This window comes from Chiloscyllium punctatum, chromosome 4, assembly GCF_047496795.1.
Source record: "Chiloscyllium punctatum isolate Juve2018m chromosome 4, sChiPun1.3, whole genome shotgun sequence".
NCBI lineage: Eukaryota > Metazoa > Chordata > Chondrichthyes > Orectolobiformes > Hemiscylliidae > Chiloscyllium > Chiloscyllium punctatum.
Window position 1 is genome coordinate 5,979,840 of NC_092742.1, and position 22,421 is coordinate 6,002,260.

A 22,421-nucleotide genomic window follows, 5' to 3' on the forward strand; every position below is an offset into this window, starting at 1 on the left:
TATACCCATTCAAATGCCTCTTAAATGTTGCAATTGTACCAGCCTCCACCACATCCTCTGGCAGCTCATTCCATACATCCATACGGTCTTGAGGATAGAGTGTTCAGACATTCCTTACCATCTGGAAAAAGAAATCCCTTCAGATCTCCGTTTTAAATGAGAGTCCCCTTCATCTGTAACTATGTCACCCCCCAACACCCCCCTCTTCGAGACTCCCCTACGAGAAATATCTTCTCAACACCCACACGGCAAGACCCCTCAGAAACTTAATGTTTCAAGAAGTTCACCCCTCATCCTTCTAAACTTCAATGAATTAAAGGTGAACCTCCTTCGTTGTTCTTAACAAGTCAACCCCTTCATCCCAGCAATCAGCCTTGTAATCTCTGTTGAACTGTCTCCAATATCAGACTCTTAAACATGGAATACACTGTGGTCTAGCTGTGGACTCTCCAATACTCTGTACAGTTGTAACAAGACTCCCCTATTTTTAAACTCCAAACCCCTAGCAATAAAGGCCGAAACTCCAACTGCCTTCATAATTACTGAGATGTGCAGCATGGAAGCACATCCTTCGGTCCAATTCGTCCATGCTGACCAGATATCCTAAATTAGTCTACTCCCATTTGCCAGCACTTGGCCCATATCCCTCCAAACCCTTCCTATTCATATACCCATCCAGATGCCTTTTAAATGTTACAATTGTACCAGCCTCCACCACTTCCTCTGGCAGCTCAGTCCATACACGTACCACCCTCTGTGTGAAAAAATTACCCCTTAGGTCTCTTTTATATCTTTCCCCTCTTATCCTAAACCTATGCTCTCTAGTGCTTGACTCTCCCATCCCAGGGAAAAGATCTTGTCTATTTATCCAATCCATGCCCCTTATAATTTTGTAAATTTCTATAAGGTCACCCCTCAGCCTCCGACGCTCCAGGGAAAACAGCCCCAGCCTGTTCAACCTCTCCCTGTAGCTCAGATCCTCCAACCCTAGCAACGTCCTTGTAAATCTTTTCTGAACCCTTTCAAGTTTCACAACATCTTTCCGATAGGAAGGAGACCAGAATTGCACGGAATATTCCAACAGTGGCCTAACCAATATCCTGTACAGCTGCAACATGACCTCCCAACTCCTGTACTCAATACTCTGACCAATAAAGGAAAGCATAACAAATGCCTTCTTCACAATCCTATCTACCTGCAACTCCACTTTCAAGGAGCTATGAACCTGTACTTCAAGGTCTCTTTGTTCAGCAACACTCCCGAGGACCTTACCATTAAGTGTATAAATCCTGCTAAGATTTGCTTTCCCAAAATGCAGCACCTCGCATTTATCTGAATTAAACTCCATCTGCCACTTCTCAGCCCATTGGCCCATCTGGTCTAGTTCCTGTTGTAATCTGAGATAACCCTCTTCGCTGTCCACTATACCTCCAATTTTGGTGTCATCTGCAAACTTACTAACTGTGCCCATTATGCTCACATCCAAATCATTTATGTAAATGACAAAAAGTAGAGGGCCCAGCACCGATCCTTGTGGCACTCCACTGGTCAGAGGCCTCCAGTCCGAAAAACATGTCTCCACCACCACCCTCTGTCTTCTACCTTTGAGCCAGTTCTGTACCCAAATGGTTAGTTATCCCCGTATTCCGTGATATCTAACCTTGCTAATCAATCTCCCATGGGGAACCTTGTTGAACGCCTTACTGAAGTCCATATAGATCATCTACTGCTCTGCCCTCATCAATCCTCTTTGTTACTTCATCAAAAAACTCAATCAAGTTGTGAGACATGATTTCCCACGCACAAAGCCATGTTGACTATCCATAATCAGTCCTTGCCTTTCCAAATACATGTACATCCTGTCCCTCAGGATTCCCTCCAACAACTTGCCCACCACTGAGGTCAGGCTCACTGGTCTATAGTTCCCTGGCTTGTCTTTACCACCCTTCTTAAACAGTGGCACCAAGTTAGCCAACCTCCAGTCTTCCAGCACCTCACCTGTGACTATCGATGATACAAATATCTCAGCAAGAGACCCGGTAATCACTTCGCTAGCTTCCCACTGAGTTCTAGGGTACACCTGATCAAGTTTTTATCCACCTTTATGCATTTCAACACATCCAGCACTTCCTCCTGTGTAATTTGGACATTTGTAAAGTGTCACCATCTACTTCCCTACATTCTATATCTTTCATATCCTTTTCCACAGTAAATACTAATGCAAAATACTCGTTTCATATCTCCCCCATTTTCTGCGGCACCACACAAAGACCACCTTTCTGACCTATTCTCTCCCTAGTATTTGTAAAAACCCTTTGGATTCTCCTTAATTCTATTTGCCAAAGCTATCTCATGTCCCCTTTTTACCCTCCTGATTTCCCTCTTAAGTATACTTCCTACAGCCTTTATACTCTTCTAAGGATTCACTCAATCTATCCTGTCTATACCTTACATATGCTTCCTTCTTTTTCTTAACCACACCCTCAATTTCTTTAGATTACTTACAGTGTGGAAACAGGCCCTTCGGCCCAACAAGTCCACACCGACCCTCTGAAGAGCATTCCAACCAGACCCATTCCCCCTTCACCTAACACTATGGGAGTTTAGCATGGCCAATTCACCTAACCTGCACATCATTGGACTGTGGGAGGAAACCTGAGCACCCGGAGGAAACCCACGCAGACACGGGGAGAATGTGCAAACTCCACACAGACAGTTGCCTGAAGTGGGAATTGAACCCGGGTCTCTTGCACTGTGAGGCAGCAGTACTAACCATTGTGCGACCGTGCCACCCAGCCATCCAGCATTCCCTATACCTACTAGCCTTCCCTTTCACCCTGACAGGAATATACTTTCTCTGCATTCTTTTTATCTTATTTCTGAAGGCTTCCCATTTTCCAGCCGTCACTTTACCTGTGAACAACTGTCCCAATCAGCTTTAGAAAATTCTTGCCTAATACCATCAAAATTGGCCTTTCTCCAATTTAGAACTTCAGCTTTTAGATCTGGTCTATCCTTTTCCATCACGATTTTAAAACGAATAGAATTATGGTTGCTGGCCCCAAAGTGCTCCCCCACTGACACCTCAGTCACCTGCCCTGCCTTATTTCCCAAGAGTAGGTCAAGTTTTGCACCTTCTCTAGTAGGTACATCCACATACTGAATCAGAAAATTTTCTTGTACACACTTAACAAATTCCTCTCCATCTAAACCTTTAACACTATGACTGTCCCAGGCGATGTTTGGAAAGTTAAAATCCCCCACCATAACCACCCTATTATTCTTACAGATAACTGAGATCTCCTTACAATTTGTTTCTCAATTTCCCTCTGACTTTGGGGGGTCTATAATACAATCCCAATAAGGTGGTCATCCCTTTCTTATCTCTCAGTTCCACCCAAATAACTTCCCTGGATGTATTTCCGGGAATATCCTCCCTCAGCACAGCTGTAATGTTATCCCTTATCAAAAACACCACTCCTCCTCCTCTCTTGCCTCCCTTTCTATCCTTCCTGTAGCATTTGTATCCTGGAACATTTAAGCTGCCAGTCCTGCCTATCCCTGAGCCATGTTTCTGTAATTGCTATGATATCCCAGTCCCATGTTCCTAACCATGCCCTGAGTTCATCTGCCTTCCCTGTTAGGCCCCTTGCATTGAAATAAATGCAGTTTAATTTATTAGTCCTACCTTGTCCCTGCCTGCTCTGACTGTTTGATTCACTTCTGTTCTCAACTGTACCCATCTCAGACCGATCTCTTTCCTCACTATCTCCCTGGGTCCCAACCCCCCTCCACCTTACTAGTTTAAATCCTTCCAAGCAGTTCTAGCAAATTTCCCTGCCAGTATATTAGTCCCCTTCCAATTTAGGTGCAATCCGTCCTTCTTGTACAGGTCACTTCTACCCCAAAAGAGATTCCAATGATCCAAAAATGTGAATCCATCTCCCATACACCAGCTCCTCAGCCATGCATTCATCTGCTCTATCCTCCTATTCCTGCCCTCCCTAGCTCGTAGCACTGGGAGCAATCCAGATATTACTACCCTTGAGGACCTCCTTTTTAAATTTCTGCCTAACTCTCTGCAATCTCCCTTCAGAATCTCAACCTTTCTCCTTCCAATGTCATTGGTTCCAATGTGGACAATGACCTCCTGCTGACCCCTCTCCCCCCATGAGAACATTTTGCACCCTCTCTGAGACATCCTTGATCTTATCACCAGGGAAACAACACACCATTCTGCTTTTTCTCTGCTGGACACAGAAACGTCTGTCTGTACCTCTGACTACAGAATCCCCTAACACAATTGATATCTTGGAATCTGACGTACCCCTCATTGCATTAGAGCCAGTCTCAATACCAGAAACTTGGCTGTTTGTGCTACGTTCCCCTGAGAATCCATCACCCCCTACATTTTCCAAAACAGCATACCTGTTTGAAATGGGGATTGCCACAGAAGGCTCCTGCACTAGCTGCCTACTTCTCTTACCCTTCCTGGAGTTAACCCATCTATGTGACTGTATCTGAGACTTTCTCCCCTTCCTATAACTGCTGTTGCAAATTCCTCATCACTTCTAACTGTCTCTCCAACCGATCCACTCGATCTGATAAGATTCGCAACCAACAGCATTTATGGTAGATATAATCTGCAGTAACCCTTAAACTCTCTTTAAACTCCCACATCTGACTAGAAGTACATATCACTGTACTAAAGGTCATTTTTGCTTCTTCCCAATCTACAGACACAGAAAATAACATCATCTTATTCCTCTACAAACGCTGCCCCAGATTAAATTAATAGTTATGGCTTATATTTTAAGTTTAATCAAGAGATATCTCTCCAAAAGCATATAATCAAGAAAGAACCCACTCCACGCACTACTGCAGACTTCCTGTAGGTCACACTTAAAACAACAATACACTTATCTGATTCTGTGTTGTGAATTTCACCCAACAGTTCCTGTAATATCAGTTGTGAATTTCACTGTTTGTTAATTTTCCCAGATGCACTCCAATATCTGGCGATACATAAATTCAAACAGCAAAGGCAGTGTCAGTTTCTTTCTTTCTCTCTCCCCTGCACTGACCTCACCATGTGCTTCCTTTGTCTGTTATTCTCCCTTTTAAAACTGCTGTTGTTTTGACTTTTTTTTCCCAAAGTTTCAAAACAATGCAACAGCATATGAAACAGTAATTGCTGTTCCTGGAATCGAGGAAATCACCTCCAACACCTCCAACCTCCCATGTTCACATCCAAATCATTACTGGCTGCACCTCCATGTTAATTTTTTTGTCTTTTATGCACAAGACCACACAGATCCCTCTGCACTGCACTTTTTTGGAGTCTCTATATTTAAATAAAAGGCTATCCTTGGATTCTTCCTGATAAAGTATACAACCTCTCACCCTCTGACATTAAACACCAAGTTTTCTTGTCCATTCACTCAACCTATCAATACATGCTCCCAGATTCCTTGTGTCCTATCACAAACATCCCTCAACTATTTTTGCACCATCAGCAAATTACACTTTGTCCCCTCCTCCATGTCATTCATGTTGATAGTAAATTATTGAGGTCCTAGGATTGACCCCTACTGTAATAATCATGGATGACACAGTAGTTCAGTGGTTAGCACTGCTGTCTCAAACCGCCAGGGATACAGGTTCAATTCCAGCCTCAGGCAACTTGTAGAGTTTGACCATTCTCCTTGTGTCTGTGTGGGTTTCCTCCTACAGTCCAAAGATGTGCAGGTTAGGTGGATTGGCTAAACTGCCCTCAGTGTGCAGGGATGTGTGAATTATTCATCGGAATACAGGGATAGGGTGGGTGTGGGAGCAATGCTGTTCAGTGGTCCAATGTGGGCTGAATGGCCTCCTTCCACACTGTTGGGATTCCATGAATCTGCCAGTTGCATTTTTCCAAACTACAAAAATATCAATTTATCTGCATTCTTCCATCTGTGTGTTAGCCAACTCTCAGTCCATACTCTCAATGTCATCAGCTGCTTTCTTATGCAATAACCTTTTTGTGGGACCTTATTGGAAAACATCTGGAAATCCAAATACATTACATCTACCAGCTCTCCCTTATCTGTTTGGTATATCCCCAAGAAACACAAGCAAATTTATCAAACATGATTTTCCTATCACAAATCCTTGTTCACTCTTTTTAATTATATAAGGTTTTCTCAATACCCTGCTATTTCCTCACTAATACTAGACTCAAGTATTTCCCAATGATATGTATTAGGCTATCGGGCATATATTTTCCTGGTTTCTGTCTCTATCCCTTCTTGAACATGAATGTAACATTGGCGGTTAACTGGAACCTTCCCAGAATCTGGAATATTCTGGTCAATGCCTTCACTCTGTCTGCACTCACTTCCTTTAAACCCTTGTTGTACATGTCATTGGGTCCTGGTGACCTGTCTGCCTTTGGTCCCATTAGTTTATCAAATACTTTGCTCCTTGCATTTGAGATTATTTCAGGATTATTAGCACCTCCTATAAAACATTGCTTATCTGCCATCTTTGAGTGGTTTACAATTCTCCCAAGTTTAAATTATCTCCTATTTCCCTGTTTTCTCAATATTAATTCCCCAGTCGCATCCTCAAAGTATCCCACATGTACATCAGTTACTCATTCACTTTTTATAAACCTGTTTGTGTTTACGTTCCTTGTCAAATTACTCCGTAAGTAATTTCCTTCCTTTTTTTTTAGCTTTTACTTCTCCTGCTGCTGATTCCTAAAGGAATTCCCCATTCTTTGATTTACGGTTAGTTTTCGCCATTTTTAATGCCTTCGTTTTTGACTGGATATTCCTTTCGAGATTCCTTTTGCTCATTCAGTCCTTCCTTTTGACTGGAATAATTATTTTTGCTGAGTGCTGTGAAATGTCTGCTTAAGTGTCTGTTGCTGCTCACCCAGTGATGCCCCCCCCCCCCACCTTTATTTTGGGGGGACAGGATGGTGTAGCGGTAACGTTACTGGGTGACTAATGCCGAACCCAGACTAATGATCAGGAGTCATCACAACACAAATCCAGCACTTAACTAGCACTTAACTAGCACTTGGAGCTGACCCTAATGATGACCAGGAATCCACTGCCAATTGGTGTGAAAACCCACCTGGCTCATTGATGCCCTTTTGGGAGGGAAACTGCCATCCTTACCTGGTCGGGTCTACATGTGACTCCAGACCCACAGCAATGTGGTTCTCTCTTAACTACCCTCTGGGCAATTAGGGACGGGCAATAGATATTTGTCTAGTCAGAGATACCCACATCTCATGAAAGAATGAAAAAGATCCTAGCCCGCTTTAGACATCCTTTTCTTCATATCTCTAGAACTTTCTTTATTTAAATTCAGAACGATGGTTTGAGGCCCTAGCTTCGCTATCTCAAACTCAGTTTGAATTTTACTATGTTGTGATCACTACTCCCTAGAGGATCCTGAACTATAAGATCTTTTACACATCTGACCTCATTACGCATCACTAGATCTAAAACTTTCTGTTCCTGGCTACACAAGAACCAAAAGAACTGTTGATGCTGTAAATCTGAGGAGGGGGTCACTGGACCCGAAACGTTAGCTCTGATTTCTCTCCACAGATGCTGCTAGACATTCTGAGCTTTTCCAGCTAAGTCCTGTCTGTGTTTCAGTTCCTGGCTGTGTTCTGTGATGTACTGCTCTAAGAAACAATCCCTAATGCGCTAAATTGTTATAATCCCAGCTGAAGGTACTACTGGACAAATCAGATCCCAGGTCCAAACCTAGCTTGATAGCTCATATGTTCATTTGTTTTGCATAGAACATGGAAGAGTACAGCCCAGTAAAGGCCCTTCAGTCCTCAATGTTGTGCTGACCTTTTATCCTACTCTAAGATTAAACTAACCTACATACCCTACATTTTTGCTTTTAACAATGTGGTGTTTCACTGAAACATTAACATACAATGCTTCAGATATTGCTTTAATAATCAAAGAAATGAAGATAAAAGGGAATAATCCAAAAGATCTACTTTTAACACAAATGCAAATATTTTTAAACACTCCATAGAGGTATAATACCATTAATCGATGGCACTCCCTTCATAAATGGAGAGTAAACAGAACAGCTTGTATAAAGAACCCAAGCACAATCATGGCAAAAGCCCCCAGATGTTGGTGAGGAAGTGTTTGTAGGCTGGGCAGGGTTAGGGGTATGTGCCATTTCTGGTGCCTAGGTTAATGCTTGGTGGTCTGTCTTTTGTTCCTTAATTTGGGCTTTGTAGCCATTTTGAACCAATTGAGTTGCTTGCCAGACTAGAGCAGGTAAGAGCCACCCACATTGCTGTGTGTTTGGAGTCACATGTAAGCCAGACCAGGTAAGAATGGCAGATTCCTTCCCTCAAGGACATTAGTGAACCAGATGGGTTTTTCCAAGAATTGCTGACGGTTGCATGGTCACCACCAGATTTTGAATCCAGATTTTCCTTTCTGGAACTTAAATTTCACTGTCATGCGCCAAACCCATGTGCCTAGAACATTAACTTGGAGGGGTGGTTCTGGATTGCTATCCCAGCAATATTACCACAGCATCACCCACCTCCCCGATTACACTGCTGACTCAAAGATTTCCTAATTAAAAAGAGTTTTCTCAAAAGATAATTTCTGCTGATTTTGGCACTAAGGTAAAATACTCCGAGAACCAGTGCAGATATGATCGGCCAAATAGCCTCCTTCTGCATCCGAATAATGCTGCGATACTGAGAAAACATCAAACAAATGACGTGGCCAATGATAAAGTGGGCACAGCTCTTGTAGAGCAAGTTGACAGGTGGAAGGCAATGAGGTTGATGCGTCAGTCTCAGATCAGGTTACTATAATTATGATGCAGTTAAACAAAAGCTATTCATGGTCTGACTTAGTTTCTGATTCATACAGGAAAGAAACTTCAAATGTAAAGAGACAGCCTGCACAAATCGCTCTTGAAATTGAAAAGGAGAGGAAAACAATTTCTACCATTGGGAATGGGCAAGAGGAGTAAACTCTGCAAAGTTAATTCTTACCAGAATTTACAGAATTTATTGTGTTCAGTTCTAGTCACCACGCTACCAGAAGGATGTGGACGCTTTGGAGAAGGTACAGAGAAGGTTTACCAGGATGTTGCCTGGTCTGGGGGATTTTAGCGATGAAGTAAGGTTGGATAGACTGGGTTTGTTTTCACTGGAACGAGGGAGGTTGAGGGGTGACCTGATCGAAGTTTATAAGGTTGTGAATGGCCTGGATAGAGTGGGAACGATGAGGATTTTTCCCCCAGGGTGGAGGGGTCAATTATTAGGGGGACACAGGTTCAAGGTGCAAGGGTGGGTGGGGGGGGGAGCTGGGGGGGTGGATTTAAAAGAGATGTGCGAGGCAAGTCTTTCACACAAAGTGTGGTGCACGTTTGGAACGCGCTGCCTGCGGAGGTGGTGGAGGCAGACACAATAGCAGCATTCAAGAAACACCTGGACGGATACAGGAATAGGAAGGGAATAGAGGGATACGGATCCTGTAAGGGAAGGCAGTTTTAGTATAGAAGGGCAGAATGTGTCATTGCAGGCTTGGAGGGCCGAAGGGCCTGTTCTTGTACTGTATTGTTCTTTGTTCTAAAAATTCACTACGGGACAGCATGAACATGTAGGGCCAAAGGGCCTGTTTCCATGCTGTAAACATCTATGACCATGACTTCCTGACATTATTAGAATTATCCTCATTAATATTGAGGATTCAAATTATCGACATGATAAAGAATAGAGAGTTTGCAATGACTAGCCAGGCAGCGGAGATGCTAACAATTCGGAATTAATCCATCCGACAATCCTTTTCTTCCAACGTTCCCATAATGTGAGAAGCTGGAAGGTGGGAGAGTGAAGGGGCGACAGGGAGCCAGAGTAAAGCAGAGAGAGCGCAGAGTGACCCAGTAACTCCTCCTGAAACCAGGAAAGAAAGTGCTTCAGTCTGCAAGTGAAACAGGAACGACGTCAGTGTTTCTGTTGTGATCCACTGGGACAGCTTCATTCAGAATGGGAAACTGGGGGCAGGCAATAAATATTGGATAGCCAGCAACCCCCACATCCCCATAAGGATGAAAAGGAGAGATTGCTGAACACTGTGTGGGCCTTTCTTTGGGAGGGTGGACGGGGAGGATAAGAGTGATTCAAGAAAATGTGCCCAGTACCAAAACACAATGGATCAAACTGCAGTTCTGAGTTCAGTGAGAGGGTGGTGGATGAACGCTGCATTGTGCACTGGGAGAGAGTGAGGACTGCCGATGCTGGAGATTAGAGTCGAGGGTGTGCTGCTGGAAAAGCACAGCAGGTCAGGCAGCGTCCGAGGATTTATCGTTGTAGAGAGAGGAAGTTTTCCTGATGAAGGGTTCCGGCCCGAAACGTTGATATTCCTGCTCCTTGGATGCTGCCTGACCTGCTGTGCTTTTCCAGCACCACACTCAACACTGTATTGTGTACAGCAGAGGTGAATAAGGGGAGAGTGTGGCTGGTTTTTGCTTCTCTCTCAGAGGACTTTGAGACAGGTCATTGAACATCCTCAAGGCAGAAGTTGATGGATTCAGTTACACCAGGGGATCAAAGGTCATCAGGGACAGACGGGCAAGTAGAATTTGTAAATCAAACAGATCAGCCATGATCTTATTGACAGTGGAGAAGGCCAAATTACATTCACTACAGTATGAAAACAGGCCCTTCAGCCCAACAAGTCCACACTGACCCTCCAAAGCACAATCCACCCAGACCCATTCCCCTACCCTATATTTACCCCTGACTGTTGCACCTAACACAATGACCAATTCCCCTAACCTGCACCTCTTTGGATTGTCGGAGGGAAACCCACACAGACATGGGGAGGATGTGCAACTCCACACAGTCACCCGAGGCTAGAATTGAACCTGGGACCCTGGCGCCGTGAGGCAACGGTGCTAACCACTGAGCCACCGAGCCACCCTAATAGCCCAGTCTTGCTCTTAAGCCATAGGTTTGTGTCATTGTGTGAGAGATATATCGGCTTTTTTTTTGGTAATATAAATCGAATGGTTTCTGGTAATGATTTGGCTGGAGTGAAAAATGTACCTTTACCCATTATCACAGAAAGTCCAAATGAGGTTAGAGGCAGAACAGTTACAGGAACAAGTTCCAGGTATTTTTGTGTTGCGTGTGGGGTTAACCAGAGCAGTAGTTAAACCAAGTCCATCACCGGGGATCGGAGCCATATCACAGGAGGATATAACGGTAGCCAAAACTTTCTTTATCTTTAAAGACAAGGATAATCCAAAAGACCTAACTCCTTTGTTAATTAAGATTCAATAAGCAGACCTGGAGTTGAGTAAATTAAGACTACAAGCCCACACTCAGGCTGAGATGTTGGGTAATCCCGAGAGTTAGAGACTGAACCTTGGGGTTTCACTGAAGAAGTGGTGGCAGACTCACTGACCGACAAAAGAGTGCTTGCTTCATAGTGGGGAGATGGCATTGTCCAGATATTGTACTGTGGGATTCCCAGGGCAGGGCAGGTGGGAATACAGAAAACACTGAAATGGATAATATCGCCTGGCCAGATTACCACAACATGCAGTGCAGCTTTGTAAAATGTGCCAGAGGGTGCGGAAAACTCAACACCCAATCCGCTGAGAGGGTGTTGCTGGAAAAGCACAGCAGGTCAGGCAGCATCTGAGGAGCAGGAGAATTGGCCCACAAGCCTCATTCCTGATGGAGGGCTTATGTCCGAAACGTCGATTCTCCTGCTCCTTAGATGCTGCATGACCAGCTGTGCTTTTCCAGCAACACGCTCTCGACTCTGATCTCCAGCATCACTTTCTCCCCATCCAATCAGCTAGCACCTTTAATAACAGGACCAGCGGAAACAGAAACGCTAACATTAATGTGCACCTCTACCTACAGTAACTCTACCCACAGCCACACGGACTGTAGCAGTCCAAGAAGGCAGCTCAGCCTTGCCTTCTTAAGGGACAACTAGGGACAGGCAATAAACACTGGGCCCAGCCAGTGACACCCATGGCCCACAAGCAAATTTTAAAAATTGCCACCCACTGAAATTCAGCAGGATATAAATCAGGAATCTCGAGGTGGATGTCACATGGATAAGGCAGAGGGAAATGGACAAACTTATACATGTGCATCATGAACTAAATCCATTGTAATGCTGTGGAGAACAGATCTGGAGCAAGCTAATTAGGAATCTGACAATTTGGGTTTGATGTTGTGCAAAAAGGCTAATTGCTAACGGTTCTGTAGGGAAGTTTGAAGGCAATGTGGTCCATTCTGAAACCAGGCCCTAGATATAAAGAAAGGGAAATTATGAAGGCCTGAGGGCAGAGGAGGCAAGAGTGCATTGGGAAAATACACCAAACATTTTGACAATAAACAGACCGTGACTCATATTTGAATAAATACTAACCATCTCCAACAGATTCTCTAAAGGCAAAAGGGTGAGGTAAATCAACCACAGTTAAGTAAAGAAGGTAAAGATTAAATTAGATCAGACAAAATGGCTTATAAGATGCCCAAAAAAGTGATAAGTCTGAAGATTGAGAGCAATTTAGAATCCAGCAAAAGAGAAGCAAGAAACTGACTAAAAAAAAAGGAAAAAGAGAAAGTGGATGAATGCGAACGATGAACATAAAGATGGACAGGAAAAGCTTCTTTAGGCAGGTAAAAGAAAGGGATTAACCAGTGGAGACCAAAGAACATTATACACTAGAAATATGAAGGATTTATTGTTATTCATTCTTTCACAGGATGTGGGTGTCACTGGCTAGGCCAGTGTTCATTGCCTATCCCTAACTACCCCAGAGGGCAATTGAGAGTTAACCACATTGCAGTGGGTCTGGAGTCACATGTAGGCCAGACCAGGTAAGGATGGCAGCTTCTGTCCCCAGAGGACATTGGTGACCCAGATGGTTTTTTTCTGACAATGAGTTCATGGGCATCATTACATTCTTAATCCCAGATTTTTATTGAATTCAAATTCCACCTTCTGCCATGGCAGGCTCTGAACCCAGGTCCCTGAGGTATTGCTGAGGTTCTCAGGATTCAGAGTCTACCGATAATACTAGGCCAACACTTCCTCTAAAGAGGGGTGAAGGTTAATAAGTCCCTGGATCAGATGAGCTTCAGCCCAGAGTGCTGCAGTCATCACGAGAGAGATAGTGGCTGGGACAGGGGATTGGTTTAGCTCAGTTGGCTGGACGGCTGGTTTGGGACACAGTCTGAACGCCAACAGCAAGGGCTCAGTTCCCCCACCAAATGAAGTTACAATGAAGGAATATTTTACTCAGCTTAAACTCACCATCAGACACAGGTCTCTCAAATAAGAGCGCAGCCCTCTGGGACAATGGTGACTTGGAGTGGATGGGATTATCATTCAAAATCCTGAAATGGTTCGGGCATTCCAGAAATGTTGTTCCACTGTTTAAAAGGGAGAATGGGAAATTATATTGAGATAAAAAGTGAGGTTTGCATTTTGGGAGGACTCATGCACTTAATGGTCAGGCCCTGGGAGTGCTACCAAACAAAGAGACCTAAGTGTACAGGTTCATAGTTCCTTGAAAGTAGAGACAGGGAGACACAGTAGTGAAGAAGGCATTTGGTCCACATGTCTTCATTGGCCAGCACATTGAGTACAGGGGTGGGGGGCATCATGTTGCGGCTGTACAGGACATTGGCGAGGCCACTTTTAGAATATTGCATACAATTCTGGTCGCCCTTCGACAGGAAGGATGTTATTAAACTTGAAAGGGTTCAGAAAAGGTTCACAAGGATGTTGAGCTATAGGGAGAGGCTGAACAGGCTGGGACTGTTTCCCCTGGAGATCAGAGGCTGAGGGGTGACTTTATAGAGGCTTATAAAATTATGAGGGGCATGGATAGGATAAACAGACAAGGACTTTTCCCTGAGGTGAGGAAGTCAAGAACTAGAGGGCATAGGTTTAGGGTGAGAGGGGAAGGATATAAAAGGGACCTAAGGGGTAACTTTTTCACGCAGAGGGTGATGTGTGTATGGAATGAGCTGCCAGAGGAAGTGGTGGAGGCTGGTACAATTACAGCATTTAAAAGGCTCCTGGATGGGGACATGGATTGGAAGGGACTTAGAGGATAGGAGCCAAATACTGACAAATGGGAGTAGGTCAGATGGTCAGCATGGAAGAGTTGGAGTGAAGGGTCTGTTTCTGTGCTGTATGATTCTGACACTATAACCTGTTAGTTTGACAGCAGTAGTCAGGAAAATGTTTGAATATCTGAATCTCACCGTTTCTAACCTGCCAAATTGTTCCAATGAAACTTAACCAGTTCAGCTCAGTAACATTCCAGATAAAATGAAGGTGTCAACACCTTCAGATTCCGATCTCGCTCCTGATTTGTTATTGTGTTTTCTCCCCTTCTATGTTATAGTTAGGTCACAGCTGTTCCTGTTTCAGCCATTGACCCCTTGGCTGGACACACCTTCAGCTCCTTCACTATAGCCTTGTTTGCCTTGGCATCTCAAGTGCACATCGAAATCCTTCATCAATGTGATGGGGGCTTCTGCGTCTCCCAACCTCACAGCCAGGGAGTTCCAGATTCCCCACCACCCTCTGGGTGGCAAAGTGTTTTCTCACCTTCCCTTTAAACCTCCTGCCCCTTCCCTTCGATCTATGCCCCTTGGTCAGTCATCCCTCCATTGAGAGGAAAGGTCCTATCCTGTTTGCCCGTCCATACCCCTCATCTGAACAGGAAACATGTGCAGGGATACAGAGATCACACAGGGCAGTGGGACTGGCTAAATGCACTCCAGCAGAGAGCCAACATGCACACAGCTGGAGCACTGCACACTGCTCTATCAGACCATGGGACATCGGAGCAACCTTAGGCCATTCAGCTCATTGGGTCTGCTCTGACATTCAATGAGATCATGACTGGTCTGATCATCTTCAACTCCACTCTCCTGCCTTTTCCCCCCTAACCCTTGATTCCCTTCCAGTTTAAAAATCCATCTCTCTCAGCCTTGAATGCCCCAGCCTCGTCAGCCCCCTGGTGGGAAAGCATTCCACAGATTCACCCCCCCTCAGAGAGAAGAAATTCCTCCTCCTCTCTGGTTAAATGGGCAACTCCTTACTTTGAGGATAATCCCCTCTGACTCTCCCACAAGGGGAAACAACCTCTCCATATCTTCCCCTCTCAAATCCCCGAAGATCTCTTGTATTTTGGATAAGTACCAGGCATCAAAGGCACTGCAGAAAGTGTCTAAAAGCGATGATACTGGGAGTGAAAGGCTGTAACTATCCTGAACGATTAAACAAATGAGGGCTCTTTGCTGCAGGAATGAGCAAATAGGTTACCTGATCGGGAACGGCATCAGTGGTGGAAATGTTGAAATGTTGTGCGGGGCCATTTAATTCATTCACAGGACATGGGCCAGGTCAGCATTTATTGCCCGCCCCTAATTACCCAGAGGGTAGTGAAGAACCAGCCACAATGCTGTGGGTCTGGAGTCACATGTAGGCCAGACTGCGTAAGGATGGCAGTCTCCTTCCCTGAAGGGCATTAGTGAAGCTGAAGGGTATTTTTCCCAACAGTCAGTATTGGTTTCACTGCCATTTTTAATCCAGATCAATTCCAAAGTAAGTTATTTTTTGTTTACAGATTCCTACCTACCGATTTTCATTGTGTTCAAATTTGACCATCTGCCATGGTGGGATTTGAACCGGGCTCAAGGTCAGAGTGATGCTGGAAAAGCACAGAGGGTCAGGTAGCATCCGAGGAGCAGGAAAACCGACATTTCGGGCAAAAGCCCTTCATCAGGAATTTGAACCGGGGTCCCCAAGAAACTACTTTATCTCAGGAATACCCAAGGTGTGGGGGCAGAGAACAGCGTGGCTGGTGTCCAGGGGAAACTAGGACATGCTGGTTAGGGAGATGGCAATGAATAACACAATGGGCATTTCCTCAAACCACCACCTTATACTGAACCCACTGCGCCCACAGTTGGGACTGGCAAAATCAGGGGAGAGGTGATCTTTAACTGGGTGTTTGGTAGTGACAGGTAACAGAGTGGGACTAGCAATCCAGAGGCCTTGACTCATTCTCTGGGATGGGGGTTCAAATTCCAGCGAGTGGAATACAATTTCAAACATTAACATCCAGGATGAAAAGGCTCCTCTTTGTCATGACCATGATCAACAATCATTCGTCGTTGTAAAAACCCATTGGGTTCACAAAGGCAGGAGGTCAGTAGCCACTCCTGCTTATATTTCACCTCAGATCAATCTGGTTACTCTGACCTCTGCCCTCTGCCCTCTGAAATGGCCCAAGCCGGTCACTCAGATCGAGGGGAATTAGGGAATGGTGCCAAATGCTGGTCATGCTCTGTTTGGGGCACAAGGTAGTCAGTGAGTAGCACTTTTGTCTTTTTGCCTGAGGTTTATACCACCTCCAGCATCCGGCCCAGCGATGTCCATGCCAGGGCTGAGGGAGCACAGCACTGCCTGCAGTACCATCTTTCTGTTAAGACACTAATCCAAGTCCCAGTCTGTGCGGCTGATGAATAAAGACCAACTGAGGATGGAACACTTGAGACAGGCAACAATAAACAGGAACCTTACCTGACTTTATCAGGAAGTTAGCTGGCGAAATTATTTCAGTCTGTGAGCCAATGGGTTTGAATGAGCAGCTGAAGAATCATTACAGCTATTATAGATCTCACCGACAAATTACATTGAATTCAGGAATCCAAACCTGCCTTATAACAATGGCTGTTCCTGCTCACGGTGTCATCTCGCAATCAGATATTCTATTATCTCTTTAGAGAGTTACATCTCTCCTCTAATGGGAGAAAGATAACTTGCTTCAAAAAAAATATAGCTCAGAAAGAAACCATTCAGTCCGTCAGCTGTCAGAGGCTGAAGGTTGACCTTATCGAGTTTATAAAATCATGAGGGGCATGGATAGGATGAATAGACAAAGTCTTTTCCCTGGGGTCGGGGAGTCCAGAACCACAGGGCATAGGTTTAGGGTGAGAGGGGAAAGATATAAAAGGGACCTACGGGGCAACTTTTTCACACAGAGAGTGGTACGTGTATGGAATGAGCTGCCAGAGGAAGTGGTGGAGGCTGGTACAATTACAACATTTAAAAGGCATCTGGATGAGTATATGAATAGGAAGGGTTTGGAGGGATATGGGCCAGGTACTGGAAGGTGTGATATCTGGTCGGTGTGGGCCTGTTGAAATGACGGGTTTGTTCCATGCCGTGTGTCTCTGTGACTCTATCCCACTGCTAGCTAATAAAAAGAGAAATCCACTTCATCTCCCTCCCGCTCTGCTTTTTTCCCCTTCATACTGGATTAGTGGTGCTGGAAGAGCACAGCAGTTCAGGCAGCATCCAACGAGCAGCGAAATCGACGTTTCGGGCAAAAGCTGGGCTTTTGCCCGAAACGTCGATTTCGCTGCTCGTTGGATGCTGCCTGAACTGCTGTGCTCTTCCAGCACCACTAATCCAGTATTTGGTTTTCAGCATCTGCAGTCATTGTTTTTACCTTTTTTCCCCTTCACCCTGTTCCCATTTAAGGATTTATCCAGCTCCTTTCCAACATGAATCTGGTTAAAACCCTGCTCAGCGGACCATTGCGGACACTCAATCTGCTTCTGCAATGTCAAGGAGAGACCGGGAACAGCTCTGCCGCTGCCTAGCACTGAGTCTCAGAGATGGCCATGCTTCAGGACTGAACTGGAGTCCATCCTAAGGCAGCTGTGAACCCTGATCCCTCAAAGCTGCTCTGCATCTCAATGGGATCGTCTCCTAACCCCAACCTCCGAGCATAGTTTCACAGCAATAGAAGCAGGAGTAGGCCATTTGGCCCATCGAGCCTGTTCCATCATTCATTAAGATCATGGCTAATCTATCCATCATCTCAGATCCTCCTACCTGCATTACTCCGATAAACTTTAATGCCCCTACCATACAAAAACTCATCCAACTGTGTCTTGGCTTTATTTAATGAAGCTGCCTCTACTGCTTCCTTAGACAGAGATTTCAATAGATTCACTACTCTCTGGAAAAAGAAGTTGCTCCTCACCTCTGTCCTAATCTTGAGGCCATACCCTCCCAGTCCTAGTCTTACCCACCAGCAAAAACAGCTTAACTGCTTCAATCTTATCATAATTTCATATGTTTCTATAAGATCCCCTCTCATTCGTCTAATGGGGCACAACTCTATCTCCTTTCCCTCTGTGACTTACCTCAAGTCACCAGCCCTCTGAGATCACCAGCCTCCTCAATCTGTCTTGGAAAACAAAATGGGAAGGAAAGGATACTTCTAAAGGCTCTGACAACCCCCCTTCCCTCACGGTTTTCATCATCACCAGGACATTCTAGAGCAATCAAGAGCTGGAGAATCTACAGGGTTGGGCGACACTGATTCTGGAATCTTCCGGAAGGAAGAAAGAGGGAATGATGGAATTCATGGCTCAAAGACATTGCTTCATCGTTTGATAAAATCTGGGCTGATCTGGCAGCCACACTTTGAGGAGGTGATGGCCCAGTGGTATTATTGCTGGACTGTTAATCCAGAGCCCCAGGGAACATCCTGGGGATCCGGGTTCGAATCCCACCACAGCAGATAGTGAAGTTTGAAGTTAATAAAGTAAAAAATCTGTAATTAAGAATCTAATGATGACCATGAATCCATTGTCAATTGTTGGGGAAAAAACCCATCGGGGTCACTAATGTCATTTTGGGAAGGAAACTGCCATCCTTACCTGGTCTGGCCTACATGTGACTCCAGACCCACAGCAATGGGGTTGACTCTTAACTGCCCTCTGGGTAATTAGAGATGGGTAATAAGTGTTGGCCCAGCCAGTCACATCCTCAGCCCATGAAGGAGAACTTCATTTGGCTGTCCATCTCCCCTAATTCCCCCATATTTCAAGAATCTATTAATCTCAGCCTAGACTACACAAATAATGGCAATGTATATATTTTTAACACCTTGAACATAAATAAACATACTCAAAGATCTTCCCAGCAGCATTTTTAAGAAGTTATTTGTTTCTGGGATGAGGGTGTCTTTGGCTGGGCTCAGCCCTCAGGAGAAAGCCCTGAAGATGGAAGGGGGGGAGAGAGGGGGAACCAGGCACTGAAGCAGTTAATCAGTGGCCAAAAGCTGAGAAGGACAGACTGCTGGTTGCACTTGGGAAGGGATTGAAGAACTAACCTTGACAGAGAGTATCTGGAAGACCTTGAGGCATCGTTCACTGCAGGGGGAACATCATAGAATCCCTACAGTGTGGAAGTAGGCCATTCAGCCCATACCAACCTTCCGAAGAGCATCCCACCCAGACCCATTACATCCCTGTAATTCTACATTTCCCACATCCAATCCACCCTAATCTGCACATCCTTGGATTGCAGGACAAAACCCCTGTGGACAATGTGCCAACTCCACACAGACAGTTGTCCAAGGCAGGAATTGAACCTGGGTCAGCAAAGCTAACTACTGAGCCACCATGTTGCCCCAACGTGCCCAGGGGTGATGGGAACAGTGAGGAACGTGGATTGTAGAAATTCCCTGGTGAGGAGTGGGTTGTGTAGACGAGGAATGAAGAACGTAATCAATATGAGAAAAGGAGTGAAATAGAGAACACTGTGAAATTGTTTCAGATCAGAAAATGGGAAATGTTTGTGTTGGGGAATAAAATAACAGAATGTAATTTAAATGAAAGAGGACCTGCAGAAAGCTGCAACACAAAAGAACTTGGGGGAGGAGCTTGTACACGAAGCACAGAGAGCAGCAGGGAATCAGGAAAGCTAACGGAACGTTAGTCCTTCTGTCTGGGGGGGTTGGAGTATTCGAGTGGGGGAGTCTTACTGCAACTGTACAAGGGGCTGGGGAGACCACGTCTGGAGCACTGGGAGCAGTTCTGGTCTCTTATTTCAGGAAAGGTACCATTTCCTTGGATAAAAACAAGGGCTGCAGATGCTGGAAACCAGAGTCTCGATCAGAGTGGTGCTGGAAGAGCACAGCAGGTCAGGCAGCATCCGAGGAGCAGGAAAATCAACATTTCGGGCAAAAGCCCTTCATCAGGAATCTTCCTGATGAAGGGCTTTTGCCCAAAACGTCGATTTCGCTGCTCCTTGGATGCTGCCTGAACTGCTGTGCTCTTCCAGCACCACTAATCCAGAACCATTTCCTTGGAGGCAGTTCAGAGAAGGTTCACGAGGATGAGCCTTATACTGAAGGATTATCTGATCAGCAAAGTTTAAACAGGTTGGGACTGTACTCACTGGAGTTTGGAAGATTGAGAGGTGACCTCATTGAGGGATACAGGATTCTTAAAGGGGCTTGACAGGGTCAATGCTGAGAGGGTGGTTCCCCCTCATGGGAGAGTCTGGGACCAGAGGGCACACTCTCAGAATAAAGGGGCTCCAATTTAAGACTGAGATGAGGAGGAATTTCATCTCTGAGAGGGTTGTGAATCTTTGGAGCTCCTTGTCACAGAGAGAGCTCTGGGGGAAGAGTCCTTGTGGAGATTTAAGGCTGAGACAGAGAGACTCTTGATCAGTCGGGAATAGGAAGATTACAGGGAAAGGGCAGGAAAGTGGACGCGAGGAATGTCAGCTCAGCCATGATTCTATTGAATGACAGAGCAGGTATGAGGGGCTGAATGGCCTCCTCCTATTCCCATTGCTTATGGAGTTATGTTTCCGACAGCTCATCAGGATCACTCTTGTTGCTGGCAAATTTGCAAAAGGATATGTCAACAATACAACAACTTGAAAGTAAATTAAATAATTCTCCATGAGCATAACTCCAGTTAGAAGCCATATTGTTATCCACTTATTCTCAGATACATGGTGTTCTAAAGACCTGGGGCAATGTCAGCTTGTTCAATCATCAAATGAGCAACTTGTGGAGTTAGTTACTCAGAACAACAGCCAGGGTGACTCTGGGTTAGACTGGAACCTTCACAAAGATGGATCATTTCAAACTAATGTTCACAACTTTGGAATGTATGAATGTGGGGACAATAGTGCAGATGGTGTACAGGAGTGTGAGACGGGAGAGAGAGGAGCTGGTATACCAGTGCATTAATGTAGCAGGACAGGTGGGTGAAGGGGTTAAGAAGACAAATAGGATACATGCCTTTGCAACCGAGGGGTAGAGTTTGAGAGCAGGGACCCAGAGGTGGGGTGGGGAATCTGGAACTCGCTGCCTGTGAGGGTGGGAGAGGCAGGAACCACCAGAACATTGAAGAAGGATTTCGATGTGCATTTGTGATGTCAAGGCATCCAGGGCTGGGGGCCAAGTCCTGGGAAATGGGGCTAGAATTGTTAAATGGTTGTTTCTAACCAGTGCAAATAGGATGGGCCAAAGGGGCTTTTCCTGTGCTGTAGATCTCTATAACTCCAAGAGTGTAACCATTGGAGATGGAAGGGTAAGGGAGGCTTTAAAGGATGAAAGGAAGATGCATCCATATTTCGGGAAGGATGTGGAAGTATTGGAAAAGGTACAGAGGAGGTTTACCAGGATGTTGCCTGGTCTGGAGGGAAGCTCAAATGAGGAAAGGCTGAGAGACTTGGGTCTGTTTTCATTGGAAGGAAGAAGGCTAAGGGGGGATTTGATAGAGACATACAAGATGATCAGAGGATTAGATAGGGTAGACAGTGAAAGTCTTTTTCCTAGGATGATGATGTCAGCGTGTACGAGGGGGCATAACTACAAATTGAGGGGTGATAGATTTAAGACAGATGCCAGAGGCAGGTTCTTTACTCAGGGAGTGGTAAGGGCATGGAATGCCCTGTTTGCCAATGTAGTTAACTCAGCCACATTAAGGAGATTTAAACTATCCTTAGATAAGTACATGGATGATTTTGGTATAGTGTAGGGGGACAAGCTGAGAATAGTTCACAGGTCGGCACAACATCGAGGGCCGAAGGGCCTGTTCTGTGCCACATTGTTCTATGTTCTATGTTCTATAAGAACATTTTACAAGTGGAGGTATAACTCAGTCAGGACTAACGCCAGGCAGAGTGTGATGTGAACACAGATGGATTGAGCAGCACTTTCGGGAATGGAGGTGTGACCTCAGAACAGAAGGACAGACCGGGAGTATGATGTGAGGACCAGTAGGGGCTAGCCAATAGAGGGAGGGAGATTATCATAATGATAAAGAGCATGGGAGACATGTGACGACATAAAATTACAGCAAGATATTGATATTGATCGATTAGGTGAACGGGTAAAGCTGTGGCAGACAGACTTTATTATAAACAAACCTATGGTTATCCATGTGGGACTGAGAAAGGGCAGATCAGGGCATTTTTTAGAAGGCACAGGGTCAAATACAGTGGATGTCCAACGAGATTTGGCGTTCAGGTGCATAATAACTCATTATA